This window comes from Erinaceus europaeus, chromosome 2 (assembly GCF_950295315.1).
Source record: "Erinaceus europaeus chromosome 2, mEriEur2.1, whole genome shotgun sequence".
NCBI classification, from domain to species: Eukaryota; Metazoa; Chordata; class Mammalia; order Eulipotyphla; family Erinaceidae; genus Erinaceus; species Erinaceus europaeus.
The window spans coordinates 157,943,462-157,971,236 of NC_080163.1; the positions used below are offsets into that span (position 1 = coordinate 157,943,462).

Consider the following 27,775-nt stretch of genomic DNA (forward strand, 5'->3'; position numbering starts at 1 on the left):
GGGAAATTTGTGGAGTTGTACCCCTCCTATCCTATGGTATTGTCACTGTTTCCTTTTTATAAATTAAAAAAAAACAACACAAACTAACAACAGCAACAACGAAGCCTAACCAAAACAACAACAAAAACACATAAAGATCAGTCTACAGTTGAAACGATTGCAAATTGGCTATCCAAAATCTCCAGGTCTTCCTAAACAAAGCAAAAAGCAAAAAACAATTGCAAAAAGCAACATAAACTAAAGAGTTAGAAGGAAGAAAAAAATAGCTAGGGCAGAATGTTCTCAAGGCCCCAGAAGAGGTAAAAGATTGATCAAGAAAGTTGACCAGTCAGAAAGAGTTCCAGCCCCACTGAGAAGAGAAGTTGGAAAATAAACAAACATCCAACTCCTTTAGTTATCTCCTGGCTGAGCCTGGAATCCTGAGAATGAGGTTGTTTCTACAGAAGTCCTCTTTATCTGGTTCCCTTATCCCTCTGGAAGGAGAGGGTTGTGGTGGGGCATGGGTGGGGTGGGGGCTGGGGGTGAGTGGTGGCATACAGACAGCTAATTTTAAACTCACAGAAACTCAGCTCAGAGTGCCTTGTCCTTTCTATAGCCCATTCCAGCATATATGCTAAACACAGTGCTCTTCCTTGACTCCACTCTGACCTCTCCTGTACACTTCCTCCACCACTGGCCTGGAAATCTTTTTGTCACTCAGAATTTTCCAGTCTCAAGGTAGCTGCTTTGTAGAGACAAAGGTAGGAGATGCCTTCACACTGCCATCTCATGCCCCCCAGGAGTATTTTTAAATGTTTATTCAGTATTATTCTGAACTTTATTGTACTGTAATAAAATAGAAGACATAAACTGTGCAATGTGGTGCAGCATAAAATACAATTACATAGAAAAAGTACTAGTACAGTGTATACCAACTGACTGAAACTGAGATTGGTGACACAAGATGAGGTGCCTGAAGCTGTGCTGCTGTGTTTTCTATATGTTGTCATAGTAGTGAGTTGTCACAGAGCTAGTCATAACCCTACTTGTCAATCACAAGTAGACCGCTAAATGAAGACTAGCAATATATAATATATTTAGGTTTAAATGTGAATGTGAAAAATATATAAGACAAGTGAAGCCATTGCAAAATCTAGGATTTTGTTTGTCTTTGAAGAGAAAAGAGGGTGTGATGCAAAGGAGCATACATGAAATTTCTAAGGAGCTGGTAACATTTTCTTTCATTTAAAAAAAAAAGGTTTATTTAATCGAAATGTATCAGAGTACTTCCTTATCCTAATATACATGATTCTGGGAATAGAGACTAGGGTTTCACAATACCCAAGAATTGTGTTTTACCCACTGGATCATCTCTCTAAACACTATTTCTTTAGCAGGGTAGTTAGCATACAGATGCTTCTTTTATTGTTTTGATTTAAACTGTACATATTTATCACTATGTTTTATTAGTTATTTATTTTTACCAGAGTACTTCTCAACTCTGGTTTATGGTGGTGCTGAGGAGTGAACATGAGACCTTGGAGTCTCAGGCATGAAAGTATTTTTGCATAACAATTATATTCCTAGCTCTGCCCCCACAACAAGTTATCTTTATTTAAACTGTTTTGCTCTCACATTTACTTTTGGATTTTTTTTCAGTATATTTATTTATTTATTTTAGGTAGAGAAAATTTGAGAGGGAAGGGGAAAATAGAGAGGAGAGAGAGAATGAGAAAGAAAGAGGGTGAAAGAGAGAGAGAGAGAGAGAGAGAGAGACTTATAGCACTGCTTCACCACCTTGGAAGATTTCCCCCTTCAGGTGGGGATAGCAAGGGCTTGAAGCTGTGTCTTTGCACATTGTAATATGTGCACTCAACCAGATGTCCTTCTCACATTTCCTAATAAGCATTAAACAGTTTTCTGAGATAGATAATATAACTTTTGAAATGCTTATGACCAGAATGGGGAGCTAACTGAGGTGGAACAATGGACTTGCTTGCTTGAGGTCCCAAGTTTGATCTTCTGACACCACTATATGTGTGAGCTGAGCAATGCTGCTGTGTCTATCAAAATGTTGATCAATAACTCTTTACATAACAGGTGTAGTTGACTGTCTAACTTCCTATTGAGTTGGAATCTCCTATTTCACAAATATTTCAAGTTTTATTTGGAAAGCTCTAGCAAAAGAGATTCTTTCTAGCCCCACCCTAATAGAAACTAGTTATATTTCTTACAAGGGTGTCTTTTCTCAATGTGTAGAAGTGAATAATCTTCTAGTGATATTTACCATCTTGCAGAAATACTGCCCTATGTGTCACATATAGTTTTTTAAAAATTATTTATTTATTTATTGGATAGAGACAGTCAGAAATCCAGAGGGAAGGGAGGGATAGAGAGGGTGAGAGACAGAGAGACACCTGTAACACTGCTTCACCACTTGTAAAGCTTTCCCCCTGCAGGTGGGGACTGGGGGCTAGAACCTAGGTCCTTGTGCACTGTAACATGTGCGCTCAACCAGGTGTGCCACCACCTGGTCCCGTACATGTAGCTTTTTAATCTCTTATTTAATTAGATTTATACCTAAGTATTTGAAAATATATATGTATAACTTTCCCTGACAGTCAATCTTTTCCTTACTAAGAAATCCTTAATTTCTTGAAATTCAAGCGAGATCAATGATTTCTGCAGTCTGCTCCCCCATGTTTTTAAATTTTTTTAAATCTTTATTTATTGGATAGAGACAGACAGAAATTAAGAGGGAAGGGGGTGATAGAGAGGGAGAGAGACAGAGAGACACCTGCAGCCCTGCTTCATCACTCACAAAGCTTTCCCCCTTCAGATGGGGACCGGGGGCTGGAACACAGGTCCTTTTGCATTGGTGCGCCACCACCTGACCCCCCCCCTTTTTTTATCATGATCCTTTCTTCCAAAGCCTTCTGGTTATATTACAGAAAGTTCATAGGCTACTTGTGGGATGTGGACTGAACAAAGAAAATGAATTTAACCAAAGTCTGTCACATAGACAAGTCTTACTAGAAGGATTTGGAAGATAATTCTCAGAAGGAGAGTCAAATTTGCTTTCATGATTAAATAAAGTATTTTATAACTTTCTTTCTTTTTTGCCTCCAGGGTTATTGCTGGGGATCAGTGCCTGCACTCTGCACTATGAATCCAATGCTCCTGGAGGCTATTTTTTACCTCTTTGTTGCCCTGGTTCTTTATTGTTGTTGTAATTGCTGTCATTGTCATTGGATAGGACAGAGAGTGTTGTTAAAATTTCGGAGGCTCTTGCCGGGCGGGTCTAGCTTTACGGGCGGGTAACAGAGACGCGGAGACAACGGCTGGGCAGGGAAGCTGTATTTCTTTATTTAGGAACAACGATTCATAAACTAAGACAAACTAATCACCACTGTCTCTTTGCGGCGGCGCAAGCACTCTTTCTTTTACTCTCGAACTCAGGAACTCTCTCCCTTACTCTCGAACTCAGGAACTCTTGGACTCAGGAACCCTCTCTCGGGATTCCTTGGGGCGGGGCCAAGCAGGCCCGCGAAATTAACAGGACTGATGCAATTCTTTTGGCGGAGGAGGGCTATAACAAACCAATGTAAAGCATATGACAATTCCCCCTTTTCTTTTAACTAAATGGCTACAGTATCAAGGGTGTGGGGTGAACAGAAACCTATATCGTACAGGCATTTTTTAAAAAAGAAACTGGCACAAACTAAACTTTATCAGCTTAAAAAAAACATTTCTTGCCTCTGGGGGGCGTACTTTCTTCGACGGGCATTTGCATGGGGGCTGGGAACGGCCTAGGGTCCCACAGGCAGCTGGATGCAACTTACTTACTATGAAACAAAACTTGTTATTAGCATATCTACTGCACGATCCAACGTTTCTAATAGAGAAGGAATTCCTGAATAAAGAAATACAGCTTCCCTGCCCAGCCGTTGTCTCCGCATCTCTGTTACCCGCCGTGAAGCAAGCCAGCCCGGCAAGAGCCTCCAAATTTTAACAACAAATGGCACCCACGTGGACCTGACCTGCGCATCTCTCAGATAAGTAAAGACAATTTGTCTACCTATGCACTATGGCCTTCTCTTCTGCTTGTGAAGAGATCTCCAAAGGCCTCTGCTCTTTCTTCACGAGACTGTTTTGCTGTTTCTAGAACATTTATCTCTGGACCACTCTGTGGTTTCCACTCGCTCGGGCGAACTCAGAACAGCCAGCGGGAAGAGCCAGCGGGCAGGAGGCGAGGCGCGGAGCTGCTGTTTCCACCTGGTTAAACAGCCAGCCAGCCGGCTGCGCCCACACAACCCCGTGCACCGCGCCCGCAGCCCCGCAGCCCGCAGGAGGCCGACGCCAGCACACAAGAGCCCCTGGAGCCCGAAGCCAACACGCAAGAGCCTGAGGCCAACACGCAAGAGCCCGAGGCCAGCCCACAGGAGCCGGCTCTCCACCGCGTGGCGCAGGGCACTGGACGCGTGATCCCTCCACACTGCTCGGCCACTGCGAACAGGGCAGCAGACATGGCAGGGCCATGGGGCAGGGCCGCGGCGGCCTATCATGGCCGCCACCCCTGGGCACCTAGGCCCACGCCTTCTACAAAACTGGCCTGCCTGCCCTCTTTCTATGAATTCTGGAACCATCCCGGGCCTCCTGGACCCCCGGGCTTCCTGCCGAAACTGGGCACACGAGATCTCCAGCCGCCGGTCCGGTGTGAAGACAGACAAGCTGGAGTACGCAGAGATTTGTGCAGAGATCACAACCTGCAATTCCTAGAAGTGGAGCTGCGCGGGAAGCCACCTCCGGATGGTGAACCCCCCCCTCAACAACTAAGAAAGTACAGATTTAAATTTGTGTTTAAAATGACATGTCTTCGTAACAAAGGTTTCTCTCCTAGTGTATTAATGACCATGTTTATGTGTATGTTTAAAGTTTGGTAAACAGTAGCTTTAAGGCTAAATTCTTACTAGTCAAAGTTAAATGAAAAAGGTTTTCAACGTAATTCTCATAAAGATAAAATTAACTTACATTTAAAGTCTGAGGTAAAAATTAGTTAACAATCAATATATTTTAACTAAGTTAGGCTAAACAAAAGATTAAATAGACTTGTTGATATGTAAAACTCTCCACTACCTTCTCTATTAGAAATGGTAGATTGCACAATGGCTATGCTAATTATTCTCATGCCTGAGGTTTCCTCTCCGGCCCACACCTAGGGTGTGTCTCCATCTTGAATGGGTGTAACAAAAGGTTAAAAGACGTTGTTGATATGTAAAAGTCTCAAATTCCTTCTCTATTAGAAACGTTGGATCATGCAGTAGATATGCTAATAACAAGTTTTGTTTCATAGTAAGTAAGTTGCAGCCAGCTGCCTGTGGGACTCTAGGTCGTTCCCCGCCCCCATGCAAATGCCCGTCGAGGCAAGTAGCCCCCCAGAGGCAAGAATTTTTTTTTTAAGCTGATAAAGTTTAGTTTGTGCCAGTTTCTTTTTTAAAAAATGCCTGTACGATATAGGTTTCTGCTCACCCCACACCCTTGATACTATAGTCATTTAGTTAAAAAGAAAAGGGGGAATTGTTGTATGCTTTACACTGGGTAGTTCTTCCCCGCCAAGAGAATTGCATCAGTCCTGTTAATTTCGCGGGCCTGTTTGGCCCCGCCCCAAGGAACCCCGAGAGAGGGTTCCTGAGTCCGAGAGTTCCTGAGTTCGGGAGTTCGAGAGTTTCGAAGTTACAGAGTAAGAGGGAGTGCTTGTGCCACCACAAACAGACAGCAGAGTTCTGTTTGGTGATTAGTTTGTCTTAGTTTATGAATCGTTGTTCCTGAATAAAGAAATACAGCTTCCCTGCCCAGCCGTTGTCTCCGCGTCTCTGTTACCCACCGTGAAGCAAGCCAGCCCGGCAAGAGCCTCCGAATTTTAACAACAAGAGAGGAATCGAGAGAGGAAGGGGAGACAGAGAGAGGGAGAGAAAGATAGACACCTGCAGACTTGCCTCACCGCCTGCGAAGCAACGACCCTTGCAGGTGGGGAGCCAGGGGCTCAAACCCGGATCCTTACTGGTCTTTGTGCTTTGTGTATTATTTTCTTAGTTGACTCACAATTAAAATTTTAAATCTAATTTCATTCATTGATTAATAAGGATGCAAACAAAGAGATATACAGTTACAGTAAACTTACCTTTAATTTCTGAATAACTGGTCTTATTTTGGAAAATAAGACCAGTTATTTAGAAATTCACAAAAATTATTAGTGTTATCTAGGTATCAGTATTAACAATATGATGTGTAAGAGATTTCTTGTGCAAGAGTTTAATGATAGTGCATCTCTTTCTTTCCTTCTCTGGGACAGAAATATGCCCAATATTTATTCATTATGTATAAAGTGATATTTTTGTAATAGTGGCATTCTTTTATTTCTTTTTAAAGCAGAACTAATTAGTTTAGGACAGCACTGCTCAGTTCTGGGACCCCAAGTGCTTTAATTAGACCACATTGAGGGGAATTCCCTGACTTTTTCTTGATCACATGTGAGCTGTTATTCTGCTGTTTAGTTTCTTCATTTATAAATTGGTGGATAACTATACATACTTCACAAGGATTTGCAGTATGATGGTGGTTTTGAAGAATTTAACCTTGGACTTGACGCATACAAGTAGGTTTTGCTATAACTTCCTCCTGTGCTCAAGGATTCCGTATACCATAATTCAGTTTTTACAGAAATCAAATAAATGTCTGGTTCATACTTGGGTTCTTGTTTCTTTTTAAGGACTTCCTCCTCCACCCTTTGCAGATAAGATCACATGTTTGAAGTTGTCCCAATTTTCTTTTAAAAATATTTTTATTTATTTCTAGTACACAAAAATATATTGAAAGAGAAGATGGGAGATAGTAAGGGAGAGAGAGACTTGCAGTACTGCTCCATCATTCATGACCCTGCCCATGCAGTTGGGGGCCAGGGCCTTTAAACCTGGGTCCTTGAGCATTATAATACCTCTCAAGCAGGTATGCCATTACCCGGTCCCTCAATCATTCTATCAGCCCTAATAACCTTATTTGGTTTGGCCTGTCAAAATAATTATTGGGTTGTTGGAAAAGTCAGAATGTATTTTCCTATGCAAAACTGTGTCATGACTTTTCCAACAACTCAACATTTGGAAAACTTGAAAAGTGATTTTATATACAATGTATACTTTAGTGTCTCTTTGAAAAATGGCAGTTCAAGTGCAAGAATGTGCTTGACAAGAACCATGACTCTGACTCCTTCACTCCCTCTCTGCTCCCCTCTCTTTGTTTTTAAGATGGAGACAGAGAGGCAAGAAGAGAGAGGAGGGAGAAGTAGACTCCACAGCACCAAAGTTTCCTTCAATGTTGTGAGTTGTTACATAACGAAGCATCCCAATAGCCAAGTGAGTTGTTTATCAGCCTCATGTCATCCTTGTTTTAAATAAATCTTTGTTATTAATAGATTACAAAATTATAAGTTTATGATGAATAATTCCACACTATACCCACCACCAAAATTCTATATCTCTACCCTCCAGCCTCCCAAAGATAAACACCGTAGTTCACATAAGTCTTACAAACAGTTTGCTTCTTTTTTTTTTTTTTTTTTTTTTAGGCAGGTTCATGTAAATCAGATCTCTGTATTCCACATATGAGTGAAACCATCTGGTAGATGTCTTTCATCTCTTTACTTCTTTTGCTAAGTATAATTACTTCCAGTTCAATCCATGTTGTCCCAAATGACAGAATATTCTCTTTATTTGATCACAGAGTAATATTCCATGGAATATATATCCCATAACTTCTTTAGCCAGTCATCTATTGATAAGCATTTAGGCTGCTTTCACTCTTTTCCTATTGTGAATGATGCAGCTATGAACATAGAGGTGCATATGTCTCTTCTAATTAGTGTTTTAGAATCCACTGGATAAATGCCTAAGAGTAGTACTGCTGGATCATATGGTAATTTCTTTTTTATTTGTTTAAGGACTCTCTAAACAGTCTTTCAAAGGAACTGTACCAGTGTGTATTCCCACCAGCAGTGTAGCGGAGTTCCCTTTTTCCCACAACCTCTCCAGTACCTGTCATTTCCAAATTTGTTGGTGTAAGCCATTCTGTCAGGTGTGAGATAGAATCTGAGTGTAGTTTTATTTTCATTTCTCTAGTGATAAGTGAAGTGAAGCATTTCTTCATGTGTCTGTGGGTCATGTGCATCTTTTCTTTAGAAAACTGTTTAATTCTTTAGTCTACTTTTTACTGGCTTATTTTTGCTTCTTTTGTAGATCTGTATCAATTCTGTATAAGTGTTTGATATCAGTTGTTTGTTTAATGTGTAATGTGCAAACATCTTCTCCCATTTACTGCATTTCCTGGCTATCTTGTGTAGCTTGCTTTTGATGTGTAGAAGCTCTTTAGCTTCATGCAATCTATTTTATTTATTCTTGTTTTCATTTCCCTTGCCCATTTGAAGATTTGAATCTCCAAATACATCTTTGATGTGAAGGTCTTGTAAAGTTTCACTGATATTTTCTTCTATAAAACTTTCAAGTTTCTTGTCTAATATCTAGATCTTTAATCCATTTTTATTTGGCCTTGATTTATGGTATTAAATAGTGGTCTATTTTCACTTTTCTAGTTTTTGTCACCCTCAACTTAGGTCCTTTTTTAATGACTACTTTTTATAATTTAGTTATTTATTACCATTTCCATCACCAAAGTGTTGTGTCTCCATCCCCAGCCCCATAGATGATCACTATAGTTCTCCCACAGTATTGGGTGTAGGTTGACATTTTGTTTTTTTGTATTTGTATACTCAATTCTCTGTATTATGAACATAAGTGAAACCGTTCTGTAGTTGTCCTTCCTCCCTTGCTTGCTTCACGAAGCATAACCTTCTCCAGTTCTGTCAACTTTATCTCTCCCCAAAACACTCACAATTATATTTTTATTGCTAAAGAACACTCTGCTGAGTATATGTTCCATAAATTTTTTATGCAGTCATCTGTCAAAGGGCATTTTGGCTGTTTCCAGGTTTTTGCTATTGTGAATAAAGCCACTATGAATATGGGAGTGAATATATCTCTTGAAACCAGTGTTTGTTATTGTATCTTTGGGACATATGCCTAGAAGTGGAATTTCTGGATAATATGGCATTTCCATCTGTTTTTGTCTAAGGATTCTCCAAAATGTTCTCTATAGTTGTTGTACAAGTTTGCATTCCCACCAGCACTGTACAGAGTTCCACTGTTTCCACACCCTCTCCAACACTTACCTTCTCTTCTTTTATTGATGGATTCTATTCTCACAGGTTTGAGGTGGAATCTTGATGTGATTTTAACTTATATTTTTCTAATGATGAGTGAATTGGAGCATTTCCTCGTGTCTGCAAGCCATGTGTATCTCTTCTTTAGATCACCATCTGCTCAAGTCGTCTGCCCACTTTTTTATTGGGTTGTTCTTTTTTCTTTTTGTTGAGCTATAACAGTTGTTTATAGATGTTTGATATCAAATGCTTGTCTGAAGTATAGTATGCAAATATGTTTTGCCATTTGCTGGGCTTCCTGTTTATCCTTATAGAATTTTATTTTAATGTGTAAAAGCTTTTTAATTTGATATAGTCCTATATATTCATTTTTGTTTCCCTTGTCCATGGGGTGGAGTCTACAAATACATCTTTAATTTCAATGCCCTGAAAAGTTTCCCCAGTGTATTATTCTATGTATTTCATAGTTTCAAGTGTAATATCCATATCTTTGATCTATTTTGAGTTAATGTTGGTGTGTGGTGCTAGGTGGTAGTCTAGTTTATTTTTTCTGTACCTGGTTGTCCAGTTGACCAAACACCATTTGTTGAAGAGACTTTCTTTTTCCTACTGGACAATTTGGACTCTTTATTATACATAATGTGTCTATCCATGTGTGGGTTTAGTTCTGGGTTCTCTATCCTGTTCCATTGGTCCATATATCCATTTCTGTTCCAATATCACACTATTTTATTTACTATTACTTTGTAATATAAACTGAAACCAGGAATTCAGATTACTCCATTTTTCTTCTTTTTCCTCAGGAGAGCTTTTGCTTTTTTTTTTTTTATAGTTCCATACAAATTTTTGGATAACATGTTCATTTTCCCTGAAATATGTCATTGGGAATGCATTGGATCTATGGATTGCTTTTGGCAGGATTGCCACTTTAATGATAGTTATTCTTCCAGTCTATGAACTGGGGATGTTTTTCCATTTCTTTGTGTCATCCTCTATTTCTTTTAACATGGTTTTTGTTGAAAAGGTCCTTCACCTCCATTGTTAGAGTTATTCCTAGGTATTTTATCTTTTTGTGTTCAATTGTAAATAGGATTTCTTCCTTAAGTTTCCTATCCTCTGGCCCATCTTTTGTATAAAGAAATGCCACAGGTTTATGAATATTGATTTTGTAACTTGTTACTTTACTGAACTTATTGATGATTTTAAGTAATTTTATGGCATAGATTTTGGGGTCCTCTAGGCATAACAGCATATCATCTGCCAGTAATTATAATTTACCTTCATTCTTCCATATTTGGATTCCTTTAATATTTCTTTCATGCCCGACAGCAATGACAAAAACTTCTAGGATTATGTAGAGTAGATGTGGTGAGAGTGGACATCCTCCCCTAGTTTTCTAGTTAGGGGGAAAACTTTCAATTTTTCCCCACTGAGTATGATGTTATCCATGGGTTTGTCGTATATAGCCATTATTATGTTAAGGAATTTCCCTTCCACTCCCTATTTCTTGAGGTTATTTATTATAAACGATGTTGGACCTTAACAAATACTTTTTCTGCATCAGTTGATAAGATCATGCTATTTTTTATCTCTCTTTTTATTGATATGATGTGTTACATTGACTGACTTACTGATGTTAAACCATCCCTATTTCCCAGGAATTCATTCCATTTGGTCATGATGGATTATTCTCTAAATATATTGTTGGATTTGATTAGCCAAATTTTTGTTGAGGATCCTTGCATAAATGTTAATCAAGGATATAAGTATATAGTTTTCTTTTTGGGGAGGTCCTTTCCTCCTTTGGGTATTAGAGTGATATTAGCCTCATAAAATTTATTTGAGAGTATTTCCTCTTCTATTTTCTGGAAGAGTTTTAGGAAAATGGGTATTAGTTTTTCTTTGAATGCTTTATATAATTAATTAGTAGTATAGCCATCTGAAACTGGGTTTTTGTTCTTGGAGAAGTTTTTGAATACTGTTTCAGTTTCTGCACTATTGACTTTATCTGTTAAGTTTATTTACTTCATCTTGTGTCAAGGTTGGCAGTTGGTATGACTTTGAATGTGTCCATTTCTTTTAAGTTGTCAAATTTATTTCTATATAGATGCCCATAATCATCTTGCATGATCTATTGTATCTCTGCCTCATCTCTAGTAACATCTCCGATTTCATTTCTGAGTGATTTTACCATAGCTTTCTCTCCTTTCCCCATAGTGCATGTTGCTAGTGGTTTATCTATTTTATTTACCCCTTCAAAGATCCAGCTCTTGGTTTCATTAGTTTTCTTGATGATTTTGTTTTATATTTCATTGATTTCTGCTCTTCTTCTTCTTCTTCTAGCATTTGCTGATTTCTGCTCTAATTTCACTATTTCCTATCTTTTTCTGATTTTTGGATCTTTCTGTTGCTCCATTTCTAATAGTTTCTGTTGGGTTGTTAGGTGGTTTATTAGTGATTTCTTTATTAATATAGGCTTGTATTACTATAAACTTCCCTCTCAAGTTTTCTTTTGCTGTGCCTCATAAGGATGTTGTAACTAGTATATTCAATATCATTGAGGAAATTATTAATTTCTTTTTTGATTTCTTCAGTGACCCAATTGTTATTCAGAAAAATGTTGTTTAGCTTCCAATCTTGGGGGAAGTTACTTTTCTTTTTGTGGTTGATTTTTAGCATCATTCCATCATGATCTGAGATGATTTATTTTATACTTTTAATATTCACATATTTGTTTACATTGTATTTTTAGCCTAGAATATGGTCAATCCTTGTGAATTATCTGTGTGTACTTGATAATAATTTCTTTTGGGATGGGGTGTTCTGAATATATCTGTAAGGTCCATTTCACCTATGGTTTAATTTAAAACCCCTGTTTCAATGTTGATTGATTTATTTTTTTATCCAGATGATCACTGTCTTGCTGTGAGTGGTGTGTCAAGATCTACAACCATTATTGTATTTCTGTCAATTTCTCCCTTATGTTCAGAGGGTACTTGTTTTGTATATTTGAGTGCACTCGAATCTAGAGCATATATATTTATAAAGGCTATGTCTTCTTGTTGAGTTGAATTGATCCTTTTACCAGTATGTAATATCCCTTGCTGTCTCTATTTATTTTCTTTACCTGAAAGCATATTTTATCTGAGAACAGAATTGCTGTTCCTGTTTTTTTTTTTTTTTTTTTTGTGCCATCAGCTGCAACCTTTTAGCTTCCAGCTGCAGCAAATTATCTTCTGAATGACTGCCTTAGTTTGAAATGGAATATCAGACTGGTTTGGCAAATTCCCTGCTACTGTGGTGTGATGCTATCATCAGGCTATGGGCTAAATTTCAGAGATTAACTACTTTTACAGTCAGCATCCTGTCCAGTCTTGTCTCCTGTTGCTCAAAGACAGATTTGTGCTATTTGTTGCTGGAACTCTCAACATCTGGGTGCTTGCCTTCAGTCCTTTGCCTCCTTTTACCCATCCACACACACACCAGTACCTGCTTGAAGACTCAGAGTCTGTGGATGTCCCAACTGCAATTTAGTGAAGTTTATAGATTCAGTGGTTATTGATATTTGTTGGTTTGAGGGGAGAGTCTTTGATATTCACTTTTAGTCCAAAGTTACACCTCCTGAAAATCTCGAGTTTCACTTTTCTACATGGGGCTGTCCCATTTTCCCCAAACATCTATTGAAGAGAACTTCTTTACCCCATTGAATGTTTTTGGCCTCTTTCTCATATATTAGGTGGTTATCTATGTGTGGACTCATTTTTCAGCTTTCTATCCAATCCATTGATCCAAGTGTTCATTTTTATTCCAGTACCATGCTGTTTTGATTACTGTCACTTTGTAGTATAAACTGCAGTTTGGGAGTGTGATATCTCCATATTTCCCCTTTGTTCTTATCAGTGCTTTGGAAATTTGTGGTCTTTTGTGGTTCCACATAAATTTTTTGACATGTTCAATTTTATTGAAAAATACCATTGGAATTTTGATAGGGAGTACAATTTTGATAGAATGGCCATTTTAATAATGTTTTTTCTTCTAATTCAGGAACAAGGAATGCTAATCCACTCATGTGTTCTCTCTCTCTCTCTCTACGTCTCTATCTCTGTCTCTCACTCTCTATCTGTCTTTAGCAATGTCCCATAGTTTTCATTCTAAAAGGTCTTTCTCCTCTTTGCTGAGATTCACATTAAGGTATTTTATCTTTTTGGACTCAATTGTAAATTATATTGTCTCTTTTTCCTTTTCCTCTGATTCCTTGTTTGTATACAGAAATGGCTCAAACTTATGTGTATTGATTTTTTTCCTGCTACTCTACTAAGTTTATTATTTCCAATAGTTTTTTTTTTTTTTTTTTTTTGTGGAGTCTTTGAGGTTCTTTAGGTGTAATATCTGTTGTTTTCGCCAGGCTATGTTGTTTTCACCGGGCTGGCTTCACGGGTGGGTAACAGATGACCAGGGACTCATGGTTGAGCTGTAGGCAGTATCTCTTTATTCATGCAGGATGCAGCGCAATCTATACCAAGCTAAGCTAAACTCTAGGTACTGTAAAACTCATGATGCTGTCTTTATATATATACTTGCCAAGTAGGGTGGAAACAGGATGTGTCATAGAGAGGGTGGAGAGAAAAGTGACTGGTGAAAATCAGAGTGTGACAAGGAGAGGATCAGGGTGTGACAAGGAGAGGGGGTGGAGCGGGCGAGAATTCTATCACTGAACCACTAATGCCCTGGAGGGAGGGTGGTGCTTGTTAACAGCGGTTATGTAAATAGAATGAAGTGGTTATGTAAATAGAATAGTGTTAAGCAGGGAGGATTTAAACCAAATGAAACAGAAGGGGTCTCATGCATACCAACAATATCATGTCATCAGCAAAGAGTGGTAGTTTTATTTCTTCTTTTCCAATTTGCATGCCTTTGCTATCTCTTTCTGGTCTAATTTTGATGGACAGGACCTCGAGCACTATGTTGAGTAACAGTGGAGGTAGTGGATACCCTTGTATGTTTCCTCATTTTAGAGAGAAAGCTCTCCTCCCACATCCCAAGAATGATGGTGTGAGTTTGTTGTAATTGGCCTTTATTATGTTGAGGAATGATCTTTTGATTCCCAGTTTCTGAGGATTATTGATCATAAATGGGTGTCGAATGTTGCCAAATGCCTTTTTGGCATCAGTTGTTATGACTGTGATTTTTATCTTTCTTTTTTTGTTGTTGGTATGATGAATTACATTGATTTGCAAATTCCTGTTTCCATTCCTGTTTCCCAGGGATGAATCCCACTTTGTCTTGGATAATTATTCTTTTCATGTGTTGTTGGATTTGCCAAGATCTTGTTCAGGATCTTTACATCAATGTTCATCAGAGATTCAGGTCTATAGTTTTCTGGTAGAGTCTTTTCCTGCTTTGACGATCAAAGTGTCCTTTAGGCCCTGCAGTTTTGTTTTAGAGGGTTTTTTTTTTTTTATTTATAATTCTTTGGTAAAATGATTGCTGAGTTTTTGAATCTTAACTTTAGTTTCTTGAAGTGAATTACTGATGTGTTTTCTGAACTCTATATCTGTCATTTATTTTCTAGGTCTTTATCTCTCTAATCATTTGAGTTTTCTATTATTGCTGCCTTGCTGACAGTTTATTTCTGTTTCCACAGTTAGTGTTCTTTTGTTGTTTTGTTTTGCCAGCAAGTAGTGCTGTGGCTAAGGTGTTCAGTTTCCCTGTTTATGTATCTTGATGAGTAAGGGAAAATTTTATTCTGAGTCACCAGTCTAGGTCAGTGTCCTTGATATCAATATAGGGTTTCTTTGCTGTTATTCCAGCCTCTGTGGGGCAACTGTATTAGAAACTCAAAAGGTCACAGTTATAATTTGGTGATTTTTTAGATGATTTTTTTTTGTTTATTTTTTAACAGTTCTTATTGCTTAAACTCAGACCTCGAAGTGTTGCAGCTCAACCACCAATCTTCCAATTTGGTGCCAGCCATTCCTGTGCCCTAGTTTTTAGTCCTGGGAATAGCTCCCCCACCACCTTTCTGTCTACAAGCCATATGTGTTCATACTATCTATGACTTGGTGAGTTTATAAAGAAATCCTGGATATATATATATATATATATATATATATATATATATATATATTTGAGTTTTCAGGTGATTTTCATTCCTTTTCCTAGTTGACTAGGGAGAGCAAAACAGCTACTGCTACTCCATAACCACATCTTCAGAAGTCTCCTATGACTTTCTTTTTGACATGTCTTATCCTTTTTCTAGTTTCGTATTATCTCCAACTTGGTTCCTTCTTTTATTGATACATATATCCTAATGATCAGTGACTTATCAACTCCTCTTCCTCACTGAAAACGGTTGTTTTAATATTAAAAACCCAGGTTTAGATATTGCTATATTAGATTTTTAGCTTTTTTTTTCCTTAGATTTTGAATTTCCTCTTGCTTGTCAGAGAAACATTTTTCTCCCCTATATCAGGTTTCTTTTTGTGCTCTCCAAGAACAGCTTGCAGGCTTGCAAAAAAGAAGAATCAGGACTCTTTGGGGAGCTGTCAGAAAGAGCAGATGCAGCCCCAGCATGGAGCTCCTGATCCCTGCAAGTGGTGCTGTAACACTTTATTTGTAAAGAGAAGGACAGAGAACTTTTCTTCTCCCCATGTCTTGATTTGCATTTTATTAGGCACCCAGTAGGATGGTTTGAAAAGTGTTCATCTTCAACCACAGATATTTCTACAAACCTCCAGCTTACTAGAGGGCAAAACACAAGGATGTTAAAAGCAGAATGGTGTTAGATGGAACACACACACACACACACACACACACACACACACAAAACAGCTTACAGCTGTGTTTTTTTTTTCTTCTTCAGAAAATGCCTTTTGTTTATAAGACTTCTGACAGAGCTAAGTGGTTGGTTTCCAGATACGTAGTAATAGTACAAAGTTAAGCAGAGGATGGATGAAGTAGATTGAGAGAGGCAGAGATATAATGATTCTTCGTTGAACACTTGCATTTGATGACTGTTTTCTGAGGTAAACAATATCAGGCCTAAACCCGGGTTTCCATAGAACCTGATTTCACAGAGTTGGCCTAGATACAGTGCATCAGTACACATAACTTCCCTGGCCATTCCCATATGTCTAGCTCTCCTTAATTTTTGTAGTTTTTCTTTCTGAGTCTTAGAAAATATGAGGAATATTATATTTATTAAGCAAAAAATTTACTTCTTAAACTCATTTGATACTATCATTCTAATCATTTTAGATAAATTGTTTTTATTACCATAAAATGAACTATATTCCAGAACTTTGTTATCAAGAAATTGGGGGATTATTCATGTAATTATGATTATCTTTCCTTGTAGACACATCCTGACAATATTTTGAAACACTGAGTAATAAACAAATTGTGTTTGGTATTATCATAAATACCAATTATAGAAAGTAGATAACCTATATATAATAAATGTGACAGCTTTTTTATTGTTAGAATAACTTGGTACCTGGTTATTCAATTATTTCAGCCTGCCTTCAATGTAATTTGAATTCTAAAAGTACTGCTGTCAGCTCATTAGTGAGGAAGAATCAAAGTTTAGATTAATACTAACTTCTTATCTTTCCCTTAAGCATAATGGGAAGGTTTTATAACAAAATCATTTTGTTTCATTGTTTTAGTACAAGGAAATTAGATTTGTGCTAGTTATTATAATTATTATTTTTTCATGATGTTGAGAGGGCATTGTTGAGAACAATCTCTTCAATTGCTATCAAACTTTTTCTTGCTGAATGTTAAGATTAGATTGCCCAAATTTCTGTAACATTGAAGTCAGTATTCTCTTGAAGTTTCTCCCAGGCCTGCGACTCTATGAAGTGCCACTGTAGGCTGATGATCAAAATCACTCTGCATTTTTTATACCTTTTGCAATAGTGGAAAGAGCATCTCCTTTGTAGTTTCTCATCTCCTTCATTATAATCCCCTACCAGCTTGTGAAGAGGTTCATTTTAGCACTTTACTATAATTATCTGTTCAGGTATATACTACCTATAAATTTCTTGATGACAAATACCAGGTCTTATTAATCTTTTCATACCTGGAACTTAGAAGAGTGGGAAAATACTTGCTAAGGGTGTTTAGTGAAAAAGAATGAATAAATATAACCTGTGGTGCAGTTAAAAGAGTCATTCACTTACTTTTTTTTTTTTTATTCACCCAATCAGGGCCCCAACATAGGAATACATTTGGCTAAGCAGTACAGTCTTAAGAAAATAAAGATCTATTCATATGCCAGTTTTTTTTACTCCAGTTTGCCAATGGAGAGAGGTTGAGAGTGTGACTAATGAAATAGATGTAGTTCAGTGCCTACAGAAATTTATAAACAACAATAATAGTACATTAATTTTCAAGGTTTTGGTTTAACCATGGTCCTGGTGAAAATCTGTTCTTACCCCTCACAGAAACCACTCTATTCCAAGGCAAACCTTGTAATGGAGAGACATTACCCATATCACCAATACTACATGTTAGACATCCAGATTCACTTTCTTTAAGATAGACAACACAAAGTAGCTTTCTCTAGGGGGGCCTTTGTACATTGGCAGGAGGCCTAAAATAAGACTCAGGGTCTGTTTTGTATTTAGGTAGAGGTAACAAGTTATAGGCAAAGGAAAATACTTCTCTGAAGCTACTGGTAAGCAGGATGAGTGAAGTTAATGAAGTTGTTATTCTGAAAACTACAATTTGGCCTGTGGTTAAAAAACTCAAAGAAAATGCACTCAGCTCCCACAGTCAATTTCCTGGTGTGGTCCACTACTGAATTCTGCTCTTCTCTTCTCTTCTCTTCTCTTCTCTTCTCTTCTCTTCTCTTCTCTTCTCTTCTCTTCTCTTCTCTTCTCTTCTCTTCTTTCTCTTCTCCTCTCCTCTCCTCTCCTCTCCTCTCCTCTCCCATCCCCTCCCCTCCCACCCTCTCCTCTCCTCTCCTCTCCTTTCCTCTCCTCTCCTCTCCTCTCCTCTCCTCTCCTCTCCTCTCCTCTTCTTACTCTTCTCTTCTCTCCCATTCCCTCATATCCTCTTCTCTTTTCTCTCTATCACTTTTTCCCATTCTCTCCTTTCATTAAAATATTTTTTAATGAATCAAGGATAAAAAATAAAACAAAAAAGTGAAACTAGGACTTTGTGGGTGTACCTAAGTAAGGCAGAACAAGCTGAAAAAGGAGGGAATGGGAGGAGGTAAAGAAGACCTTGAGATCTTGTGTGGTGATGGAAAAGGACTTAATTTGGAGATGAGCGTGTTCTTTTTTTAAATTTTTATTTAAGAAAGTATTAATTAACAAAACCATAGGGTAGGAGTGGTACAATTCCACACAATTCCCACCACCCAATCTCCATATCCCACCCCCTCCCCTGATAGCTTCCCCATTCTCTATCCCTCTGGGAGCATGGATCCAGGGTCATTGTGGGTTGCAGAAGGTAGAAGGTCTGGCTTCTGTAATTGCTTCCCCGCTGAACATGGGCGTTGATTGGTCGGTCCATACTCCCAGTCTGCCTCTCTCTTTCCCTAGTAGGGTGGGTCTCTGGGGAAGCATAGCTCCAGGACACATTGGTGAGGTCTTCAGTCTAGGGAAGCCTGGCTGGCATCCTGATGACATCTGGAATCTGGTGACTGAAAACAGAGTTAACATGTGAAGCAAAACAAATTGTTGAGCAATCATGGACCCAAAGCTTGGAATAGTGGAGGGGAAGTGTTAGGGAGGTACTCACTGCAAACTCTAGTGTACTTCTGTTTTCAGATATATATTTTGCAGTAGTTTACGGATACGTGTGAACATATGCTCTCTCTCACAGAAACTGGTGTATATCTAGGTTTTGGGACTTTGTTAGAAAGTGAACCACCTGAGATGAAATTAGAGTATACTATGAAAGGAAAGGTCTCACCCGAGTAATGAAGCTGAAGGGTTGTCATTCCACATGTGAAGTCTCTGGACACAGTCTGAGCTGAAGCATGTTGAGGTGGCAATCATTGTGTTGGTCAGGTTGTGATCGGCAGATAAAATATTATTTTATATGGATTGGGAGAGGCATACGGGAAAGTGCGCTCTATCCAAAGGTTCCAGGACTGGGGGAAGTAGAAGCTCTATAGTGGAGATGGGAGGTTCCTGCTGTCTCAGGGTTCAAAAAGACAATCGATAGTTAATGTTATCATCACATTATTTGGTAATTGGGTTAACTTTGAAAAGTCCTTTTGTTATGGTTTGCTGTACAGTACCCAGCATCTTGTATATAGCTGTGCTATTGGTTGCTTCTGATCAACTTGGTCTAGGCTTTTGAGAGAGTCTGCATATCAACTACACAGCCTATATATTGAAAAAATTCAGTTTGTGTTTTGAAAAGCTTTGAGACATACAATAAATTCTCCCCCTCTCATATTAATTAACTAGTGATTTATATTACTACATTTTACTAGGAGTGTACATAAACACCATTCCCACCACCAAAAGACTGTGACCCATCCCTCCCACCCACTCCCACCCTCCACTGGCCCAGGAAGCTGCATGTCTACCCCTCACCACAGGGTTTTTACTTTGGTGCCTCACTTACAATTTGGTCAGGTCCTGCTTTTAGTTTCCCTTTCAGATCTTACTCAATTACTGTTGATGAGTGAGATCATCCCATACTCATCTTTCTCTTTCTGACTTAGCTCACTTAACATAATTCCTTCTAGCTCTGTCCAAGATGGGTCAGAGAATGTGGGTTCATTGTTCTTGATAGCTGCATAGTATTCCATTGTGTATATATACCACAGCTTTCTCTGCCACTCATCTGTTGTTGGGCACCTGGGTTGCTTCCAGGTTTTAGCTATTATGAATTGTGCTTCTATGAACATAGGAGTAACACACCTCTTTTTGGTTGGGTGTTCTGGAGTCCTTGGGGTATAACCCCAGGAGAGGAATGACTGGATCATATGGAAGGTCCATGTCTAGCCTTATGAGAGTTTTCCAGACTGCTCTCCACAGAGGCTGTACCAATTTACATTCCCACCAGCAATGTAAAAGGGTTCCTCTGTACCCACAACCTCTCCAGCATTTGTTGCTGCTGTCCTTTTTGATGTATGCCATTCACAGGAGTGAGGTAGTATCTTAGTGTTGTCTTAATTTGCATTTTTATGACAATCAGTGACCGAGAGCAGTTTTTCATATGTTTGTTAACCTTTTGGATATCCTCTGCAGTGAATGTTTTGTTCATATCCTCTGCCCATTTTTGGATGGGATCATTTGTTTTTGGTGCTAAGTTTGCAGAGCTCTTTATATATTTTGGTGATTCGTTTCTTGTCTGATGTCTGGCATGTGAAGATCTTCTCCCATTCTGTGAGGGGTCTCTTTGTTTGTTTAATAGTTTCTTTGGATTTGCAGAAGCTTTTCAATTTGATGTAGTCCCATTGGTTTGTTTCTGCTTTGGTCTTCCTTGCAATTGGGTTTGATTCATCAAAGATGTCCTTGAGGTGTATGTGGGAAAGTGTTTTACCAATGTTTTCCTCTAAGTATTTGATTGTTTCTGGTCTGACATCTAGGTCTTTGATCCATTTGGAGTTGATTTTTGTTTCTGGTGAGATAAAGTGGTTCAATTTCATTCTTCTGCATGTTTCAACCCAGTTTTCCCAGCACCATTTATTGAAGAGAGCCTCCTTCTTCCATTTAATCCTTTGGGCCTCCTTATCAAAGATTAGATGTCCATAGGTGTGGGAATTTATTTCTGGGCTTTCAATTCTGTTCCACTGGTCTGTATGCCTATTTTTGTTCCAGTACCATGCTGTTTTGATGATGATGGATTTATAATATAGTTTAAGGTCTGGGAGTGTTTCTTTTCCTCCATTTCTGTTTCTTTTCCTCAAGATGGTTTTGGAAATTTTAGGTGTTTTCATGGTCCAGATAAATTATTATAGTGTTTGTTCTATTCTCTTAAAGAAGCTTGGTGGAACTTTGATAGGTATTGCATTAAATTTGTATATGGCTCTGGGGAGAATATTCATTTTGATGATATTTATTCTTCCAATCCATGAGCATGGGATATCTTTCCATTTCTTGGTATCAGTTTCTATTTCCTTGAGTAGCGACTCATAGTTTTCAGTATATAAGTCTTTCACTTCTTTGGTCAACATTATTCCTAGGTATTTGATTGATTTTGCTGAAACAGTAAAAGGGAGTGATTTCTGGATGTCTTCTTCAGATTTAGTGTTTTCATAAAGAAGTGCCACTGATTTTTGTACATTGATTTTGTAGCCTGATACCTTGCTATATTGCCTAATAACTTCCAGTAGTTTTCTGCTGGATTCTTTAGGTTTTTCTATGTATACTATCATATCAAATATGTGAGAGCTTGACTTCTTCCCTTCCAATCTGTATTCCTTTGATTTCTTTCTCTTGCCTGAATGCTATGGCAAGAACTTCCAATACTATGGTGAAGAGTAACGGTGACAGTGGATAGCCCTGTCTAGTCCCCTATCTGAGGCGGAATGCTTTCAGCTTCTGTCCATTGAGTATGATGTTGGCTGTAGATTTGCTATATATAGACTCCACTGTCTTGAGGAATTTCCCATCTATTCCCATTTTTTGTAGAGTTTTGAGCATGAATGGGTGTTGGATTTTGTCAAAGGCTTTCTCTGCATCTATTGAGATAATCATGTGGTTTTTGGCTTTGCTTTTATTGATGTAAAGAATCACATTGATTGACTTACGGGTGTTGAACCAGCCTTGAATTCCTGGGATGAATCCCACTTTGTCGTGATGAACAATCTTTTTGATATGTTGCTGTATCCGGTTGGCCAAGATCTTGTTTAATATTTTGGCATCTATGTTCATCAGAGATATTGGTCTGTAGTTTTCCTTTTTTGTTCTGTCCCTATCAGCTTTTGGTATCAGGGTGATGTTGGCAACATAGAAGGTGGAAGGGAGTATTCCTGTTTCTTCAATCTTATGGAAAAGCTTAAGAAGTATGGATACTAACTGTTTCATGAAAGTTTTGTAGAATTCATTTGTGAAGCCGTCTGGTCCAGGACTTTTGTTGTTGGGGAGGTTCTTAGTAATGGTTTCAATGTCTTTTTCTGTGATTGGTGCATTTAGATTTTGTAGTTCTTCTTGGTTCAGCTTTGGAAGGGCATATGCTTCTAGGAATTGTTCCATTTCTTCCAGATTCTCTAGCTTGGTGGCGTGTAGTTCTTTATAAAAGTTTCGCATGATTCTCTGGATTTCTGTGGTGTCAGTTGTGATATCTCCTCCATAGTTTACAATTCTATTAATTTGAGTCTTCTCTCTTTTTTGTTTGGGAAGTCTGGCTAGGGGGTTGTCAATTTTGTTTAAACTTTCAAAGAACCAACACTTGGCTTCACTGATCTTTTGTATGGTTTTTCCATTTTCGATGTTGTTTATTTCTGCTCTAACTTTAGTGATTTCTGTCCTTCTGGATGCTTTAGGGTTCATTTGTTCCTCTTCCTCTAAGTCCTTGAGGTGTGCAGTAAGGTCGTTCATTTGTGCTTCTTCTTGGTGTTTAATATGTGATTGTATGGATATATGTTTCCCTCTCAGTACTGCTTTAGCTGTGTCACAAATATTTTGATACGTTGTGTCTTCATTTTCATTTGTTTCCAGGAACATTTGAATTTCCTGCTTGAGTGAAGCTCTGACCCAGTGGTTGTTAAAGAGTATGTTGTTTAGTTTCCAAATTCTGTGACTTTTAGAAATTGTTTGTTTGTTGTTAAATGTTAGTTTTACTCCACTCTGGTCAGAGAAGATATTTGGGATGATTCAATGTTCTTGAATTTATTGATCTTGTCTTTGTGGCCTAACATGTGGTCTATCCTTGAGTATGTGTTATGTGGATTTGAAAAGAAGGCGTATTCCAATTTTTTGGGGTGAAGGACTTTGAAAATGTCCAAGAGGTCTAGTCTGTCTCTCCCTTCATTCAATTCTCTTGTATCTTTGTTGGTTCTCTGATTTGTTGATCTAAGTCGGGTATTAAAGTCTCCCACTATTATTGTATTACTATTCATGTATTTTTGAAATTATTTCAGTAAGTTCTTGACGTATTTAGACGGTCCCTCATTGGGTGCATAGATGTTAATGATTGTTAAGCCTTCTTGGCTGATTGATCGTCTAATCATTATGTAATGTCCTTGCCTATCTTTTATTACTTTATTTAATTTAAAATCTATTGTGTCTGAGATGAGAATGGCTGTTCCTGCCCTTTTTTGTGGTCAGTTAGCCTGTATGATAGTTTTCCATCCTTTCACTTTAAGTCTGTGTTTATCTTGTTGTGACAGATGGGATTCTTGCAAGCAGCATATGGTTGGATTATGTTTTCTGATCCATCCCCCAACTCTGTGCCTTTTTATGGGTGAGTTTAAGCCATTGACATTTATTGATATTATGGATTTAATGTATTGTAGTGCCATTGTTCAAAAAAAAATTTTTTTTGTTTGCTCTGACATATTGTCAGTATTGTAGTTATGTTCTTGTTTATAAGAGGTCTTTTTAACCTCTTTCAGGGCCTGTTTGGTGATGGTTGCCTCCTTTAACTGTTGTTGGTCTAAGAAGGTTTTGATCCCTCCATCTACTTGAATGAAAGTCTAGCAGGATATATTATCCTTGGTTGAAACCCTTTTTCATTCAGGGCTCAATAGATATCTTGCCATTCTCTTCTGGCTTTTAGAGTTTGAGTGGAGAAGTCTGCAGATAATCTTATGGGTTTTCCCTTGTATGTGACTTTTTGTTTCTCTCTTCCAACATTTAGGATCCTTTCTTTATCCTTACTGCTCATTGTGACTATGATATGTCTTGGTGTCTTCAGGTCTGGGTTGATTCTGTTTGGAACTCTCTGGGCCTCTTGAATCTTGATGTCCTTTCTGTTATACAGGTCTGGGAAGTTTTCTTCTATAATTTCCTCTAGAATGTTTGCTTCCCCTTCCTCTCTTTCTTCCTGTGGCAGGTCAATTATGCGAATGTTACTTCTTTTGAGATTATCTCATATGTCTCTGTTGTTTTCAGTGTCTCTCAATCTCATTTTAAGCTCTTTCACAGTTTTGTCTAACTCATTCTCTGTCTGACTAATTCTGTTTTCTGATTCTCTTAGTCTGCTTTCCCTTCCCTCAGCTTCTTTCTTCATTACAGCTATTTCAACTTTCAGTTCTCTAATTGCCTCAAGATAATCAGTATTTTCCTTGGGGGTCTCAACTGTTGTTTTCCTAATACTGCCATTCCTTTCCTCCAATGTTGTTTCCATTTCTGTGATTAATAAGTTTATTATTGCTTGCATACTTTTCTTATCTATGGTTACTACTGGCTGATTTGCAGTTTCTTCTGGGCTCTTGTCTTCTTTCATTGGAGTAGCAGTTTTATTTGTTTTTGATCTACCCATTTTTTTATTTATGTGTTTCTTTTTATGCTCTTTTGTTCCTCAGTTGTTGTGTCTTCAGTACAAGCAACACTGTACTAAATACCTTTATGACAATTGCACTCACCAACCTCAGGAATTACAGTAACAACTGAAGCAAGTATTGAAGCAATTTAATCACTACCAGTTAGCCAAACAATTTCTGCAGTCCGTGACATAATAGTAACCAAATCCCAGTGAAGAAGAAGGAGAAAAGAAAGAAGGGATAGCAAGAATAGACAGCTATGAAAATATACTATCCACTGTATATTCTAGGGGTAACAAGAGGAGAAAGGGAAGTAGAGCAGAGATACACACATAGAGAGTCCACTCTGAGTCAGATTTCTTCCCCAAAATAATTCACAAATTCAGAAAGGCTAAGAAGAAGGAAGGAAGAAGTATATGACAAGATATAAAAAAAAGAAAAATAAAAAAGAGACAAGTGATAAAAAAGGGAAAAGATAAGAAAAAGAGCTGTAATTAAAGAGCAGTTAAAGGTTTTTTTTTGATTACTTTATTTTTAATTTAATTTTTTTTAATTAGCTAGTAGGAGGAGGGAGGAGAGAATCTGTAGAGGAGGTAGGAGTAAGGAGATAACTTCCTCCCACAATAGATAAGATGCCCACTACCCTAGCAATGAAAGATACCCTAAGAGTTAATTTTACTCAACCTAAAGGGGGAAAGATATATGCCTTTATATAATATTAATAATAAAATAGAACAGGGTAAAAAAAAAAAACCCTGTCCGAAATTACCTCAGACCTCGTGATCAGAGGCAGCTGATTGTTAAGAATGAGAAAAAAAAAAAAAACCTCAGGACTAGACAAGGATAGCTGAAATAGACAGTTATGCAAATCTACTATCCACTGTATATTCTAGGGGTGGCTAAAGGAGGAAGGGAAGTTGAGCAGAGACACTCGCAGTGGGAGTCCACACTGAGTCAGAATTCTTCCCCAAAATAATTCCCAAATGTGTATCAGTGAATTCAAAAAAGCACACTGTCTGGTGGTGTGGGGGATGGGGCCTTTGGCTTTGGAAGCTGTAGGATTAAGGAAGAAATGATGACAAGAATGAGAAAAAGAATAAAAAGAGAGAGAGAGAAAAGAAAAAGATAAGAAAAAGAACAGTCATAAATGAGTGGTGAAAGGAAAGAGTTTTTATTTATTTATTTATTTTTAATTATTTAATTAGCTTTGCGGGGTGAGGTGGGGGGTTGGATACTTAGAAAGAAAAAAAGGCCAGAGGTTTCAGAAGGGTATAGACTTAGAATGAATGATATTCCCTGGTGGGACAGGAATTTGGTAAAGACAGAAGCTCCTAGTAGGGGAGCCTGCTAGGAGCTGGTGTCCAGGGACTGGTTATGGGGGGGGGCAGTGTGCTTAATAATTAAAAGGAAAAAAATTTGTTCCCCTTTTTTCTACTCTAATTCTTAACCCAAATTAAGTTATAGTCACCTCCTTGGTGTCACCGCTAGGACCCCTTATTGACTGGCCTACTAAAAGCAGAAAATCCTACTGTTTCCAGAAGATGTGGTCAGAGCTCAAGCCACTAGCAGCTTCTCAGTCTGCCATCTTCCTGGAACCCCGAGAGTGTTCTGAAGACACCCACTATGGGGACATGAGAAACTACCTGGGTCAACAATTAACTACCCCCACTTATCCCCCCAAAAGAGGTGGAGAGACACATAATAAAACAAAACAAACAAAAAACATGTCCAAAAGCCTTCTTCAATTCGCAATTTGACAATTACATTATACAACAAATGCCTTTATAAATTGAGCTTTCTGTTCCTTGTGCTGAAACTGAGGAAACTGGTTGAAGTATGTTGGCCTCTGATTGCAAGGAATGAGTAGACTCCTTGGAGAGGAGGTTTGTGTTTATGGACCGAGGTGGTGATAAAGAGTGAGGTTAAATTTTCAAGGTGAAACCAAAATTTGGAGGGTTTCAAAGTGCTATACTAAAGAAGATACCTACATAAATATGATAGTAACCTTTTTTGATAATAGAAAAACTGCTGAACATTTTATAAAGATATAAAATTGATATTGGTCACTACAACTCCAGATCAGAAGTCATATAATTAGCCTAGGGAAGACTGTCATCCCTAGTTTCATTTTCTCTTTTCCCCAGAAGGAAGACCCATTGGGGCCAATTAATACTTCCCCTAGCCTTTATTTTGTCAGATATCATCTTTACATCAAACTTCCAGAACTGTACCTGTAAAATTTAAAAATTGTATATAAGTTTATGTGTTTTCTTGTAAAATGCATTTTCTATTGCTTCTGCTTGAAATAAAATGTGTTTCTAAAGTTGTAAATATGGAATTTAAAGAGTGCATATTTCTTGATAACAATTTATTTCCTCTTACATATTTTGAAGTTTTTTTTTCTGTTTTTTCATCTCTATTTCTTCAGAATGATGTTTGCTTTTTCCATTATGCAAGATTTGCAGCCAATCTCTGTATAGAGTTTATGAATTTTTCCTTAATCAGATAAGAAAATCTCTTTAAACTTTATCTAGAAATTTCTATAGTAAGAATTGTTTTTAAATATGTAAAGAAAATCATAAAAGGGATTAATCTTCAATAGATATGAGCACTATTGTCTATAGTGAATGCAAATTTTCAGCAAATAATGACTTTACATGAAATTCCAAGCTAATAGAATAAGTAATCATTATATTTTTAGGTTAAATGAGTTCATGATAAGGGTTATCTTGCACTTTGTAATTTATCTCACAACAGGCTATCTTTTCCCACTGCACATCATTGGTTTGGGTGAGGGGCAACTATTGTTATTTACAAGCTTTAGCCTCCACAGCTGCTAATTAATACACATTCATCTCTAGTGGATTATAAGACTTCAGTTCTGGATGCTCTTGAAGAGATACTATTGACCATGGATGGATTTGACTGAAGATCTGAACATTAAGTTTGTTTATTTACTTATATTTATCTATTTATTTATGTTTTTAGAAAGTTAATGGTTTATTATACAGTTATTGAACCTAGCCTAAGACTTGAAAGTCCTTATACTATCTTCCCCAGCTGTGAGCATCAGGCTTAGTCGACCACTTGTAGTTTTGTTTTTAGTGGTGATATTCATGATTACAGTTAAA

The 27,775-nt window shown here is 37.8% G+C and overlaps 1 long non-coding RNA gene across 1 annotated transcript in view; it reads left to right on the top strand.

The window, feature by feature from the left end:
* Window positions 1–5,110: 5,110 nt before the first annotated feature.
* Window positions 5,111–27,775, top strand: part of LOC132536992 (uncharacterized) — a 216,355-nt gene continuing 193,690 nt past the window's right edge. Inside the window, exon 1 of the long non-coding RNA XR_009548504.1 lies at window positions 5,111–5,174. This is a non-coding gene — a long non-coding RNA (uncharacterized LOC132536992). The remainder of the gene's footprint in view (window positions 5,175–27,775) is intronic.